This window comes from Erpetoichthys calabaricus, chromosome 7 (genome assembly GCF_900747795.2).
Source record: "Erpetoichthys calabaricus chromosome 7, fErpCal1.3, whole genome shotgun sequence".
In the NCBI taxonomy this organism is placed as follows: domain Eukaryota; kingdom Metazoa; phylum Chordata; class Cladistia; order Polypteriformes; family Polypteridae; genus Erpetoichthys; species Erpetoichthys calabaricus.
The window spans coordinates 107,886,985-107,901,930 of NC_041400.2; the positions used below are offsets into that span (position 1 = coordinate 107,886,985).

Genomic DNA, 14,946 nt, shown 5'->3' on the forward strand with positions numbered 1-14,946 from the left:
TGACTAATGGTTAAATGTGTTTGATGATCAGAAACATTTTGTGTGACAAACATGCAAAAGAATAAGAAATCAGGAAGGGGGCAAATAGTTTTTCACACCACTGTATCTATGTTTTATAAGATTGTATTAGTTTTTTTCTTTGTAACTTAATCATTATTATTCTTACCTAATCTTGTTTTTCTTTTCTTGTAACTTTCTCTTTGACATGTTGTAAAACACTCTTGATCTAAATTCTCTGAATTAAAATGTGCCATATAAATAAATGATACTGTTGTTAAATTTTTTTTGGCTGCTACGGCTCTGTGATGTCTTACTGGCCTTGCAAAGAATCATGGAGCATTAGGAAAACAAGTTTGTCTAACCTGGCTACAAGGCATATTTCCAGAAAAATATCTGGCAAACAAGGCCACCAGTGAACAAAGCATATTTGCTGTGAAAAATGCTTTGGCAAAATTTGCCAGTTAGCACTTATCACTACCTGTGCTGTCTTGAAGATTAAATATATCCATGATTAAGAGTTACCCCTGTGACTTGTAGTTAGAATAATACCACCATCCCTCTTGTGTGCTGTAAAAGGCTACTAGAGGTTGGCAACAAGAAAGGCATCCGTCTTTGCAAATTTCTTTTTCAATACCCTTTTTGGTGACAGACTAACTAAAAGAAAGAGAGGCAGAGAGAGATTAAGAGTGAAAGCGAGACATTTACCTATATATAATTTGTAACTTTCAGAGCAGTATTTCTATAGTGTATTGCCAAAATGGCTGGCATTATAAGAATTTTTTTTAAAGCTGACCTATAACTCATTTTTAAAACAGTATTTACAAAGGCCTATAAAAGTATTTATTATAATTTATTTAAGATTATTAGAAATGCAGTCCATTTACTAATGTGAGTTTTCTTGTGCACTATGACATCTTGTGCAAGCACAGGAAGATGTTTTGAATAAGAGATGAAGAGCATGTTTTCAACAGAATAAGCCTACCTGATCTAAAATGAAGGTGTGTTACATGTCCCAGACATGTTAGTCCACTTACCTAAAGTAATTTCCCAATCATCATGAGGGTGATTTTGTAAATAAAGTTATTCCCGTATGTTGAACTACCAGTGGAAATGTTCATAGGATTTGGTTGATAGATAGATAGATAGATAGATAGATAGATACTTATTTATTACATATTGTCCCCTCCCCCACCAACCTCTCAGATTTTGTCCAGCTTCCCCCAACGCTAAACTGGACTTAGTCATTGACAGATTCAGACAAGCTCCTGCTTAACGAGCCATGAGGAAAAAAATCAATAGAGAGGTGCAGTATTTTTTGTTGAAATATATGAACAATACACTGAGGACAAGTGTTTTTTTGTGCTATGTTTAGGAATATCAACAGCAGGAGCAAAGTGATCGGGTATATTGCAGCCTTTTTGAAAACCGTCTTTGAAAGATGGCAGGATAGGCATTCAGGAGGTTCCTTCCCCTGTTTGATCAAGTTTTAGAGGAAAACTTTGCTGCATGGACAGTCACCAAAGGGGGCATTATGCTTCTTAAAGAAGTCCCAGGGTAAAGTTCTGCAGGCTGCTGTGGTTGCAGTTGGCCCTGAAACCAAAACAAAGACTGGACAGCTGGAACCTGTTAGTGTGAAGGTGGGAGATAAAGTATCACTACCAGAGTATGGAGGCACAAAAGTCACAATAGAAGAGAAGGAATATTTTCTCTTCCGAGATGGTGATATTCTTGGGAAGTATGTAGACTGAAGGCTCTTATCCTTAATCTAACCTTATTCCAAGGAACAATGATCCAACAAGGCCCTGACTATGTTTTGTTTTTGTTTGTAGAGAAAAGCCAAGCAAAATGACACCTTTTATTGGCTAACTAAAAAGATTACAATATGCAAGCTTTTGAGGCAACTCAGGCCCCTTCTTCAGGCAAGATGTAATCTTGTAAGCAAGATGTAATTGTTTTTGTTTGTATTTTTTTATCCCCTATTTACAAATAATAAAATTGTTTTGGTACATTAATGTACAATGTTTGAAACTGCTTGCTATAGCAGCTTGATATTCAGTCTTGAGATGGGATAATACTATCTGAGACTTAAAGCAACTAGGCCAATAAAATCTATAATCAAAAAAATAAAAAGGACTAAAAAAAGAAGTGGTAAAGTTTACAACACACCATGTGCACATTTAAATCAAGAGTATTGGTTAATTTTTATTTTCTAACAGTTAAGACCGTTTAACATGAATATGCAGTATTTAAGATTTATATTAAAACTAGCTAAAATACCCAGCATTGCCCGGGAGGAAAATAAAGTGTTTTTTTTTATTGTTAGAGAAATATAATAAAAAACAACTTTAAAAATAAAAATAAATTAACAAACAATGAAGACTCACTAATGTGCTTGTCTTGCGGTCTTGTATGTATATTATTATCCAGCTGACCCTCGGAACCGGCCAACTCTATTTAATTGCAATAGCAACAGGGGCACAGTGGTGCTCAAACATAAAGAATGCTGGTAGTCACCTCCAGTTCGCCCTCTGGTGGTCGTTTCGAGTGTCAACTGGATTATAACATGCAAGACCACATGATCATCCCCCACTCTACCCAGAAGAGGGTGTGTTAGGGTTGATTTCACCCTACAGTAGTTTTAGTCGACCAATGAGAAACATGCGTATCAAGTTTCATGAAAATTGCTCCAGCTGTTCGGAAGTGACTTACATACATACACACACACATACACTGACTTTTATATACAGTATATACATATAGATGAAGTACTCAAACATGCTACATGCTGGAGCTGTTTCTCCATCACTCTGTGAAGACTGATTTATGACGAATTTAGTATTTTCTGTATATACAAACTAATGAACTCATAAACAAAACATGATGAAGCTAAACCACTCTTCATATTCAGCTGTAGTGTTAACAAGACCAGCATATTGTTTGCTCCCATCTCAGCTGTCTGAAGTTCATCTCTGGTTTAAATGTAAATCTGGATATTTTGTTTGCGTATGAATGTTTAATAATCTAAAATGAAATGGTGTACATGTATCTCATGGCAACATATATTTAAATAGGTCCAAGGATCTTAAAAGCACATTTGAATATATTCAGACATTACTTGGTAACACTTTAGTTCAGGTACTGCAAAAATGTGCCTCTAATTCACTTACTCTTGTGTAACAAGACCCTAACAAAGGCTTCTTTTGGTCTTCACAACAATATAAAACATCAGCATATAGGTAAATATACTTGTGAATATGAAAGATTCATAGGTCTTAAACTAAACAGGTAATATCAAAAGAAATGTGTCTCAGTTAAGTTTTGTTAGTAGGACACATTGCAAAGAAGACCCAAAGAAGTGTTTGTTAAAGTCTGGCTACACAGTAGTAATTGAGTAACAGATGTACTTTTGCAGTACCTAAACTGAAGTATTACCCAATATTTTAAATATGAACCATTGTAACCTCAATTATGGACAGCACTAAAGGTTGCTCTCACAAGGACTCTCTCAAAGCTAAGTTTAGACAATATACCTACTGTATTATGTGCATATCCTGTACTACAACAGAATAGTCCCAGTTCTACTGTGGTGACTGCAGCAATACATTTTTAAAAATAAAAAAAGAGTTATGTGGGATACACAGAGTTAAGGGTTTGTCTAATTAGGTATAATAGATTAATGTTATATGCTTTTTATAAAATTTGTCAAACTATTAAACACATATATATAAAATAATAAGCAAATATTCAATCATAATATTTAACAAGAAAAAACATTAAGATTGCAATATTATTTTATCATTACACTTGTATTACTATCTTATAACAGCATAATATAATAGGGTCCCTGGTGATTCCCACCCCTACTAAGTGCCCCAACCCTTTTGAGGATGGTATTAAAGAAGCAGTATTTTTGAGCCCTCTATTAAGCTTACAATGTTTGTGCAGTTGACATGACTTTAGATAATTCCCAAATTAACTGCTTAACTTAATGCATGTTTTTTTCTGTTTTCAGGTTGTAAATAGAACAGACACAATTAATTACTTGGGAGTGGTGCTAACCAGCATGAAACGAAGGCAATATGAAGCCATATAAAAAATGCTAATAATCAAAAGGTATTGATTTTCTGGTCCATTTTGATTCGTGATTCCTCATTTGGTATTTTTTGCACTGGCATGGACACTATTGTTAGTTATTTATCTCAACTATTGAGATATACAGAAGACACCCTTCATCTATGATTCCCTCTAATCTGAATTCCAAAAATACTTTTTCCTTTGATATAAGCTACGAGTATAGATGATTACTACAGTATATACTGTACTTTGATTTACTTATGTATCATTGATTATACAAAGAAATCAAACTTTGCAATTTATGTTAATCATTACAATGTTTTTTACATCAGTAATACATGCATGCTACAATGCACTCAAGACAGAATTATTACTTTGAACAACTGCAGAGAAACTATATTGAACATAAACAATTTCTATCCTTCCTAAAGTGGGTTTGGTGGGTAAAAATCACTCCCTGAGGAGTTACTGAATGCTTACAAATGTTTCTGCAGTGGCATTGCTCGTAATTAATTGTCAAAATCCTTTCTTTTAGTAGTTAAAATACAGACACAAAATTACAAAAGGGACTTGTTCTGCCTTAACCTCAGCTAGATGCCATCATGCAGTGGAAAACAGAGCAGAAATATCACAGAATAATGCTGTCCGACAAGGGAGAGGTATAAACAGAGTAATGATTTCCCTCGAGTTGCCCTTCAAGAGAATTGTCACTACAGCCAGCATAAATGGTGACATATCTTCACCGAGGACACCAAGAAATCGAACATTGGCATTCCTTTTAGGTCTGAGCCTACTCATCAGCCAATTATAGAGGTAACATAAGAGCTTGTTGAAAACCCAGACAAGAAGAGTTTGCTAACCTTCTGAGATTATGATTGTATACACCTCATGCTTTAAAGACAGTATATATTTAGAGAAAAAAAGTCACTGGGTTAGACAAGCTCAAGGTGGAGCATATAGTAAGTATCATCACTGACATTTAACGCCATTATTAAATAATGCACTGTAATCCTTTAGATACTAAAGGAACACTTTTATCTTAAACATGAGTGTACAACGTCATTTAATGTGTATTTTAACTCTTATTTCTTTAAAAAGCAAGATATAAACAACACTTTGATAACAAACAGTTCTCTGAAAAATCACAGAATTTATAACAAGTCTTCCAATACAGAACACCAATGCCAAATTCAAAGGGGAGAACACTGGTAAACTAGCATTAAAAAACACCATTCATTGGTTACCTTTTAACCTAAATAATGCTTAAATTAATGTTTTGATGTTACTTCTCTAAACAATTTAGATTCTAGGCGTCAACTGCAAAAAAGCTGACCTACTATACAATATGGTAGATCATTTTGCCATGTCTTATATATAAACCAGTATGATAATGACCAGATATACAGCACAACTTGATGAATTCAATAATGAGTCACAAACTGTGCCTTTAATTCAATACATGTGCTTTATGTGCATAGGTATATACAGTATCATGGCTCTTCTACACTGTGCAGGAAAAATTAGATGAGCCACAACTGCACTACATAGCCTGGACACAAAAATGAACACAAATGTCACTGACATATTTGAAGAGATCATTAGTTGAAAGAAATACATCAAATGCTTGAAAGTATATTAAAAAGGGGCCACATAGATGAGAAAAAGTAATCATTGAGGGACAAAGTATTTCCTGGCAGCACTGGTTGCAAGGATGGAAACACCCCTGGACCAGGCACTGGTTTACCATGAGACCTACTCATGCATGCATCCAAACTGAAAAACTCACATGGGCAATTGTCATTTAAACTATGTGGGTGTTCTCCTACCAGGTATTCTAGAACAGATGAAGTGAAGTTGTGCAGACTATACCAGACAACAACCAGAACCAGGAGCTGAATTCAAACTCAGGAGGCCTTCATTCAGGTAGTACACAGCACAGCCTTTTCATAGTTTATTTCCAAAACACCATTAATTGTGTAGAATTTGATTTAGTGGTGCTTATGCATGAATAAGTGAATATTTAGAACAAAGAATTTTGTGCTATTTTAAGACTTGGAACAAGCAGTGTCCCCTATTTGTACAACCTCTGAAATGCACTTTTATCATGATGACATATGTATAATTTAGATAGATAGATAGATAGATAGATAGATAGATAGATAGATAGATAGATAGATAGATAGATAGATAGATAGATAGATAGATAGATAGATAGATACTTTATTAATCCCAATGGGAAATTCACATTCTTCAGCAGCAGCATACTGATACAATAAATAATATTAAATTAAAGAATGATAATAATACAGGTGAAAAAAACAGACAATAACTATGTATAATGTTAAATATTAACGTTTACCCCCCCTGGTGGAATTAAAGAGTCGCATAGTTTGGGGGAGGAACGATCTCCTCAATCTGTCAGTGGAGCAGGACAGTGACAGCAGTCTGTCGCTGAAGCTGCTCTTCTGTCTGGAGATGACATTATTTAGTGGATGCAGTGGATTCTCCATAATTGATAGGAGCCTGCTGAGCGCCCTTCGCTCTGCCACAGATGTTAAACTGTCCAGCTCCATGCCAACAATAGAGCCTGCCTTCCTCACCAGTTTGTCCAGGCGTGAGGCGTCTTTCCTCTTAATGCTGCCTCCCCAGCACACCACTGCGTAGAAGAGGGCGCTCGCCACAACTGTTTGATAGAACATCTGCAGCATCTTATTGCAGATGTTGAAGGAAGCCAGCCTTCTAAGGAAGTATAACCGGCTTTGTCCTTTCTTGCACAGCGCATCAGTATTGGCAGTCCAGTCTAATTTATCATCCAGCTGCACTCCCAGATATTTATAGGTCTGCACCATCTGCACACAGTCACCTTTGATGATCACTGGGTCTATGAGGGGTCTGGGCCTCCTAAAATCCACCACCAGCTCCTTGGTTTTGCTGGTGTTCAGGTGTAGGTGGTTTGAGTCGGACCATTTAACAAAGTCATTGATTAGGTCCCTATACTCCTCCTCCAGCCCATTCCTGATACAGCCCACGATAGCAGTGTCATCAGCGAACTTTTGCACATGGCAGGACTCCGAGTTGTATTGGAAGTCCGATGTATATAGGCTGAACAGGACCGGAGAAAGTACAGTCCCTTGTGGCGCTCCTGTGTTGCTGACCACAATGTCAGACGTGCAGTTCCCAAGACGCACATACTGAGGTCTGTCTTTAAGATAGTCCACGATCCATGCAACTAGGTATGAATCTAATCCCATCTCTGTCAGCTTGTCCCTAAGGAGCAGAGGTTGGATTGTGTTGAAAATTTAAATATAAACTTCAAAACAATACACTTACATTTCAAAAATACACATTTCAATCCTTGGAGTTCATTCTTTTGCACATTTGTTTTTCTTTATGTTAATAAGTTTTATTATAATTTTCATAATGTTGCAATGATATTTTGTGGTTTGCTTTTATCACATTCACTGACATCTACAGTTTTTCCATCTTGCCAAAGGGTATTCATTGTTTAAAATGACACCCGGTTTCTATCATGTGATGGTAGGATGTGTAACACACAACATCATCAATACGACCCCTATTTAATTCTTCAAATATCTGGATAAAAAAAAATGTACAAATACTTCATGATTTTTTATGCAGGAAAAAAGTAGCCAGGAACCTTTGCTTTGTTATTTCACTAATAAGCTCTGCACACTGATTTTGGTACTTCATTTTGGTTTTAATTTGCCTTTCTGGTTTTCTTGTTTTGATCATTTCACCAGCCCCATGAAGATTCTTTCTTCTTGTTCCTTTTAGGTGCCTTCAATTCCTGGTCTACAAATTCACTGTCCTTTGGGACAAGCAGTGTTTGCCCATTAAAAGGATAAATGAAATGACATTAATTGTAAATTGCCAATTAACTCAGCATGACTGAGTATGTTCTGTAAGCCAGTAAACAGTGATGTTTGGAAAATGGAAAGACGGATATTTCTTAAACGTAAACTACATATCATCTTATATATAAACAGCTACGCATGGAAGTGTGTGTGTCTGTTCGGCCAAAAGTGAGAGGTGGAGTCGGGGTAAGGGCTCTGCCTCCAAAGAAACAGAAAACTTGCTTAGCCGCTAATAACACAAGTGAAGCCAGCATGCCAGCAAAATGAAACCTCAGAAGAAAGACAAAGTCCCTTAGCCGCTAACATCGGCAAAACACAATATCCCTTTTACTTTTCCTCCTGCTGCTAATGCACAAGCGATGCTAGCACGTCGGCTAAACGAATCCTCCTAGGAGAGAGATGCCCAGAGTAGTTTCTTTCAATTACCTGACATTTTTACATTTCAATTTTTTTTCTGACAATTTCAATAGTTTCTAGGACCCCGGGCTTTTTACAGCACGGGCTGACACAGCTAGTAAACAAATATACACACACACACACATATTACATATACTGTATAAATTGTATATACATATGTATCGTGTGTGTGTGTGTGTATTATATATACACTAGCCAACCCGCGGCGTAGCATACGCCGCATAATTATGTATTGATGGGTGACCACTTCCTGAACGACACAGTTGTCAGTACTTGTAGTCACAGTTGAGAAACACTTTTTTAATGTCTTTTAAGCACAGGGGAAACAACGAACATGTGAAACATCTGTAATGTAATAAGCCACCAAGAAAAGTAAAATTGCAACAATGCTATCTACAAAAGTGAAAACAAATTCAAGCTCCGTGTATTTTTTAACTGCCTTGTGGGGCTGTAGTAGTGTTGCTGCTTTGCGGTAAGGAGACTCTGGAAGATTGTGTGTTCGCTTCCCGGTTCCTTCCTGTGTGGATAGTGCTTTGAATACTGAGAACACCGCTATATCAATGTAAGGAAGTATGATTATTCCTATGTGTCCAGCGCGCTCTCTCTCGCGTGTGTGTGTGTGTGTGTGTGTGTCACACGCTCTCGCTCTCTTGCTGCACGTGGTCCTGTAGGCAAACGCCGCAAAAATAATATATCGATCGCTGAACACTTCCAGAAAGACACAGTTGTCTAAAAGGAGAGAAAAAAATGAACATTTGCAAAATCCGTAACGGTGCTTTCAGTAAGTACAATGCACACGCGTTTAATTTCATTCAGCGATTCAGTTCCGAGACAAACATGCCTCTTCTTACCTGGTCCTCCCCCATCCACCTTCGTTCTCTAAGCTTACACACCCCCTGGTCATGTGTCCGCTTGCAAGAGCAAGTCACGGAGACCCGCCCACCAACATTAAGACCATGGCGTAGTTGAGAAACACTTTTTTAATGTCTTTTAAGCACAGGGGAAACAATGTACATGTGAAACATCCGTAATGTAATAAGCCACCAAGAAAAGTAACATGCTATGCACAGAAGTGAAAACAAATTCAAGCCCCGTGTATTTTTTAACTGCCTTGTGGGGCAGTAGTAGTGTTGTTGGTTTGCAGTAAGGAGACTCTGGAAGATTGTGTGTTCGCTTCCCGGTTCCTTCCTGTGTGGATAACGCTTTGAATACTGAGAATCAGTATCAGTATATCAATGTAACGAAGTATTATTATTCCTATGTGTCCAGCGTGCTCTCTCTCCCGCGTGTGCGCGTGCCTGTGTGTGTGTGTGTGTGTGTCACACGCTCTCGCTCTCTCTCTTGCTCGCTGCACGTGGTCCTGCAGGCAAACGCCGCAAAAATAATATATTGATTGCTGAACACTTCCAGGAAAGACACAGTTGTCTAAAAGGAGGGAAAAAAATGAACATTTGCAAAATCCGTAACGCTCCTTTCAGTAAGTATAATGCACACGCTTTTGTCGGCCAGTTTTTGCCAGCCGACCGTCGTCGCACGGTCATTCAGCGATTCAGTTCCACGACAAACATGCCTCTTCTTACCTGGTCCTCCCCCCTCGTTCTCTAAGCTTACACACCCCCTGGTCATGTGCCCGCTCGCAAGAGCAGCTCACGGAGCCCCGGCCACCAACTTTAAGACCATTGGATGAAGCAGGTGAGACGCTAATGAAACAGAGGCACAGGGCTTATTGATTTTTAAAGACTGCTTCCTTCATTGTGTTTTGAGAGAGAAACATGCAATTGTCCGTGACTTTCAATTGGAGGACAGCCGACGCTAATGAAACAGAGGCACAGGGCGTATTGGTTTTTAAAGACTGCTTACTTCATTGTGTTTTAACCTCAGTTGTAAAGGATTGTTTTAAGGATCCCATGGGATACCCCTCGCAAACCGTTTTTCACGCTGCATATGGCGATTCACCTCTGCGAGAAACATGCCTCTATGAACAGTCAACGTGGCTTGGAGGTGCATGTGACCTCTACGACAGATGAATATAAATGACGCCGTTTTTTCTGTGTCGCCGCATCTGAGTTGGTGGGCGTGGCTCTGCGAGTTGTCGTCGCATCCAATGGTCTTAGAGTTGGTGGGCGTGGCTCCTTCCTGCGTGCGCCATGGGTGTCTTACTTGTTGGCGGCTTAGTGAATCCACGCCCCTTCCGGCGTGCTTTCCATGGTTGGCTACTTGTCTTCTGGCTTAGTGAATTATATATATAGATTGTGGCGGGTGGATGGGGGCTGTACCCAGCCGGGATGACCAGAAGGACCGGGAGAGGGACTATGCCTTCCCTGGAGCACGAGAGGGCAGCCTCCCTGGTTTGTATGGGGGCCACGGGAATTGAGCATGGAAGCTCAACCCTATACGGGCCCATGGCCACCACCAGGGGGCGCCCAGACGATTGTGGAGCCCTGGACGTCAGCACTTCGAATACCAGGGACACCTGGAGTGCTGGTGTGGCGGAAGTGCCGCAAGAAGTTCATCAGAAGGCACCTGGAGCACATCCAGGTGGGGATTAAAGAGGCCGCCTCCCTCCCGTCATCAGACGGGAGGAAGAAGACGAAGCTCGGAGGAGAGGAGTGGAGGCGGTGAAGGAAGGACTCTTGGAAGGCCCAGACGTAGGGGTGTTTGGTACAGGGACACTGGGCTGTGTGCGGGACTGTGTTCATTGTACATATTGTAAATAAATAAGTGTGTGTTTTGGAACAGTTGGTGTCTGCCTGTTAGTGTTCGGACTGGTTTTCCACAACATACACACACACGCACACACACACACACACACACACACACACACACACACACACACACACACACACACACACACACACAGTATATGTTACAAAAAATACTCTTAAAAAATATCTGTTGCAGCTTAACCATTATTTTGTTTTTTGATATTTAAATTAAAACTGGAGTGTTATTCTAATAGTCACCAACATTGGGTATGGGAGGGCCTTAAATTTTAATTTTGATCCAATGCTTCTAAACTCTTGTAGAGATTATATTTTTGAATACAGTTTTTAATTATTGTAATGTGATCTTTGCAGCCTTGTGTGCCTGGGCAGTTTGTTTTTAATTCACTCACTGTAATGCAGTTTTTAAAACTAGTAAAACATCATGCATAATTAGCAAAAATGAGCCATTTTCATTAATAACAGATCACTACAATGCAAGTTCAAAGGTTCAGTACATTCAGAGAGACTGAAAGTTGCAAACTTCTATTTTTTTTACCTCTTACAAACAAACAGAAATTATTACTTAATTTTGAACTTCTATAATAATTGATAAGAAGTGTGCAGATAGAGCAAAGACTGGTGTGTATACCAAATATATAGGGTGAATTTTGATGTAAAATGGGTTAATGCAAAGATTTAAGTATAGCTTAAGCATTTTAAATGGTTTCTTTTTGTATAAACAAGAATCAAAAATGGTTTAGGGTATCAGTACTGGCTTTAGTGACAGGGAACTGTCATTTACTTGTATTTCTCATCCTGGTGTTAATTCCTACTTAGAACCAACTGACCACAGTACATTCTAGATTCAGGAAACTATAAAACATCATAAGCTACTGGATCTCTGCAGGATGGCCCCAAATATAGTATTGCTGCAACTGGGTAATATGGAGTCATCCATGACATTCTAGCGTCTCGTTTTTTATTCTGTATTCATATCTATATTTCTATTTAAAAAAAAGTTACATCTAACGTCTCACTGTCAAATAAAATATTTTTTGCAGTTTAAGAAGCACTGTTTTACTATACAGGTATCGTCAAGCTTAGGTCACAGAATTGCACGAGAGACATGAAGATGAGCCTAGGTTTTCAAGGAAAATACAGTCATATGAAAAAGTTTGGGAACCCCTCTTAATTCTTTGGATTTTTGTTTATCATTGGCTGAGCTTTCAAAGTAGGAACTTCCTTTTAATATATGACATGCCTTATGGAAACAGTAGTATTTCAGCAGTGACATTAAGTTTATTGGATTAACAAAAATATGCAACATGCATCATAACAAAATTAGACAGGTGCATAAATCTGGGCACCCCAACAGAGATATTACAGCAAAACTTAGTTGAGCCTCCTTTTGCAAATATAACAGCCTCTAGACGCCTTCTATAGCCTTGGCTGAGTGTCTGGATTCTGGATGGAGGTATTTTTGACCATTCTTCCATACAAAATCTCTCCAGTTCAGTTAAATTTGATGGCTGCCGAGCATGGACAGCCTGCTTCAAATCATCCCATAGATTTTTGATGATATTCAAGTCAGGGAACTGTGAAGGACATTCCAGAACATTGTACTTCTCCCTCTGCATGAATGCCTTTGTAGATTTCAAACTGTGTTTTGGGTCATTGTCTTGTTGGAATATCCAACCCCTGCGTAACTGATGCTTGAACATTATCCTGAAGAATTTGTTAATATTGGGTTGAATTCATCTGACCCTCGACTTTAACAATGGCCCCAGTCCCTGAACTAGCCACACAGCCCCACAGCATGATGGAACCTCCACCAAATTTGACAGTAGGTAGCAGGTGTTTTTCTTGGAATGCGGTGTTCTTCTTCCGCCATGCAAAGCGCTTTTTGTTATGACCAAATAACTCAATTTTTGTCTCATCAGTCCAAAGCACCTTCTTCCAAAATGAATCTGGCTTGTCTAAATGAGCATTTGCATACAACAAGCGACTCTGTTTGTGGTGTGAGTGCAGAAAGGGCTCATTTCTCATCACCCTGCCATACAGATGTTCTTTGTGCAAATTGCGCTGAATTGTAGAACGATGTACAAATAGATACACCATCTGCAGCAAGATGTTCTTGCAGGTCTTTAGAGGTAATCTGTGGGTTGTCTGTAACCATTCTCACAATCCTGCGCATATGCCGCTCCCTGTATTTTTCTTGGCCTGCCAGACCTGGGTTTAACAGTAACTGTGCATGTGGCCTTCCATTTCCTGATTACAGCTGATTACATTCTTTACAGCTGTAACTGACAGTTTAAACCTCTAAGATAGCTTTTTGTAGCCTTCCCCTAAACCATGATACTGAACAATCTTTGTTTTCAGATCTTTTGAGAGTTGCTTTGAGGATCCCATGCTGTCACTCTTCAGAGGAAAGTCAAAGGGAAGCACAACTTGCAAATGACCACCTTAAATACCTTTTCTCATGATTGGACACATCTGTCTATGAAGTTCAAGGCTTAATGAGCTAATCCAACCAATTTGTTGTTGCAAGTAATCAGTATTGAGCAGTTACATGCATTCAAATCAGCACAATTACAAGGGCACACACATTTTTGCACAGCCAGTTTTTCACATTTGATTGAATTTCATACAACTAAATACTGCTTCACTAAAAATCTTTGTTCGGAAAACACCCCAGTACTCAGATGTTCCTAGGAAATGAAAGACATACCACTGTTATCTTTTTTGTTGAAAGTAGAGTAAATTATTATGCAGGCTGAGAGGGGTTCCCAAACTTTTTCATATGAAAAGGTACAGGTAGTTTAGTGCTGTATAGAGAAGGCAGGTACAGTCTCAAGACTTCATTCAAAATAGGAGCTGTTACTTTAGTACTCAAGCACACAAAATAGAAGCTGTAACATGGGGGTAATCGTCTTGTTTTAGCTCCCATTTTCAGATTAAGAGAACACCAGTTGCTCTGAATCACTGCTGCGGCAGACCAGTAGAGTGTGAGGAAGAGCAGCTCAAAGTCCGCTGTTAAATGTTTTAAACATCGTGCGACAAGCACGTTACACAGTAAGCCTGATTCTGCAGAGGTCAACCAATTGCTTTTCCCTTGGTTTACTGTTTACTAGATGGAGCAGAGCAGCTACGGAGCTGTCCTTGCACTGCTGCCAGTTTGTCTATTGCCTCATTTACATCTCATTTTGTATAGGGTTATGAACAGTGGATCTATTTTTTGATGCACCAAAATACAATGCGTTTTATCACTACATGCATTACAAAATATATTTCAACACATGAGATATTGCAAATGCAATAAAAAAATAAAAATAAATTTTAACTGCCACAAACACAAAAATCAGCTTATATTACATATACAAGCCATATTTTTCGTTCTGAAAAGTTCATTTTAACTATGGAATTTAGTTTTTAATTAGAAGGAATTTAGCACTTAATATCACAATAAAGATGGCAAAAAATGGATTAAGCATGTTAAAATAACCTAAAAGTATTTTGTATGAATAGAAACACAAATCCATCCATTTAATCAATGAACCCACTAAATCCATTTCAGAACTGGGGCAACAAGAGCAAATCACTGCAGCACTGGTCAGAAGGCAGGGGAAGAGACGTAGAAACACAAATGTTCTTGAAAATAAATATCTAACATTGCAAATAGCTAAGACAAGAAGTCACAAAAATTACAATTAAAATAATTTAGTTGGAACAAGTAGGGATGGATACTACAGATTTAGGATTCTTGGTCATTTAGCCACCAAAACACACAAAATACCACATAAGATGCTCATTAGAATACTTTTAAACTATGATAAGCATTTTCATGTTTTTCTCTGTTGAAAATTTTTTTTACTCAT

General features: G+C 38.4%; 1 protein-coding gene and 1 pseudogene across 1 annotated transcript in view; one reads left to right on the forward strand and one right to left on the reverse strand.

The window, feature by feature from the left end:
• Positions 1-14,946, reverse strand: part of snx24 (sorting nexin 24) — a 247,675-nt gene that overhangs the window by 15,865 nt on the left and 216,864 nt on the right. The gene's annotated exons all lie outside the window — the stretch shown is intronic.
• LOC114654614 (10 kDa heat shock protein, mitochondrial-like) lies at positions 1,439-1,822 on the forward strand (annotated as a pseudogene).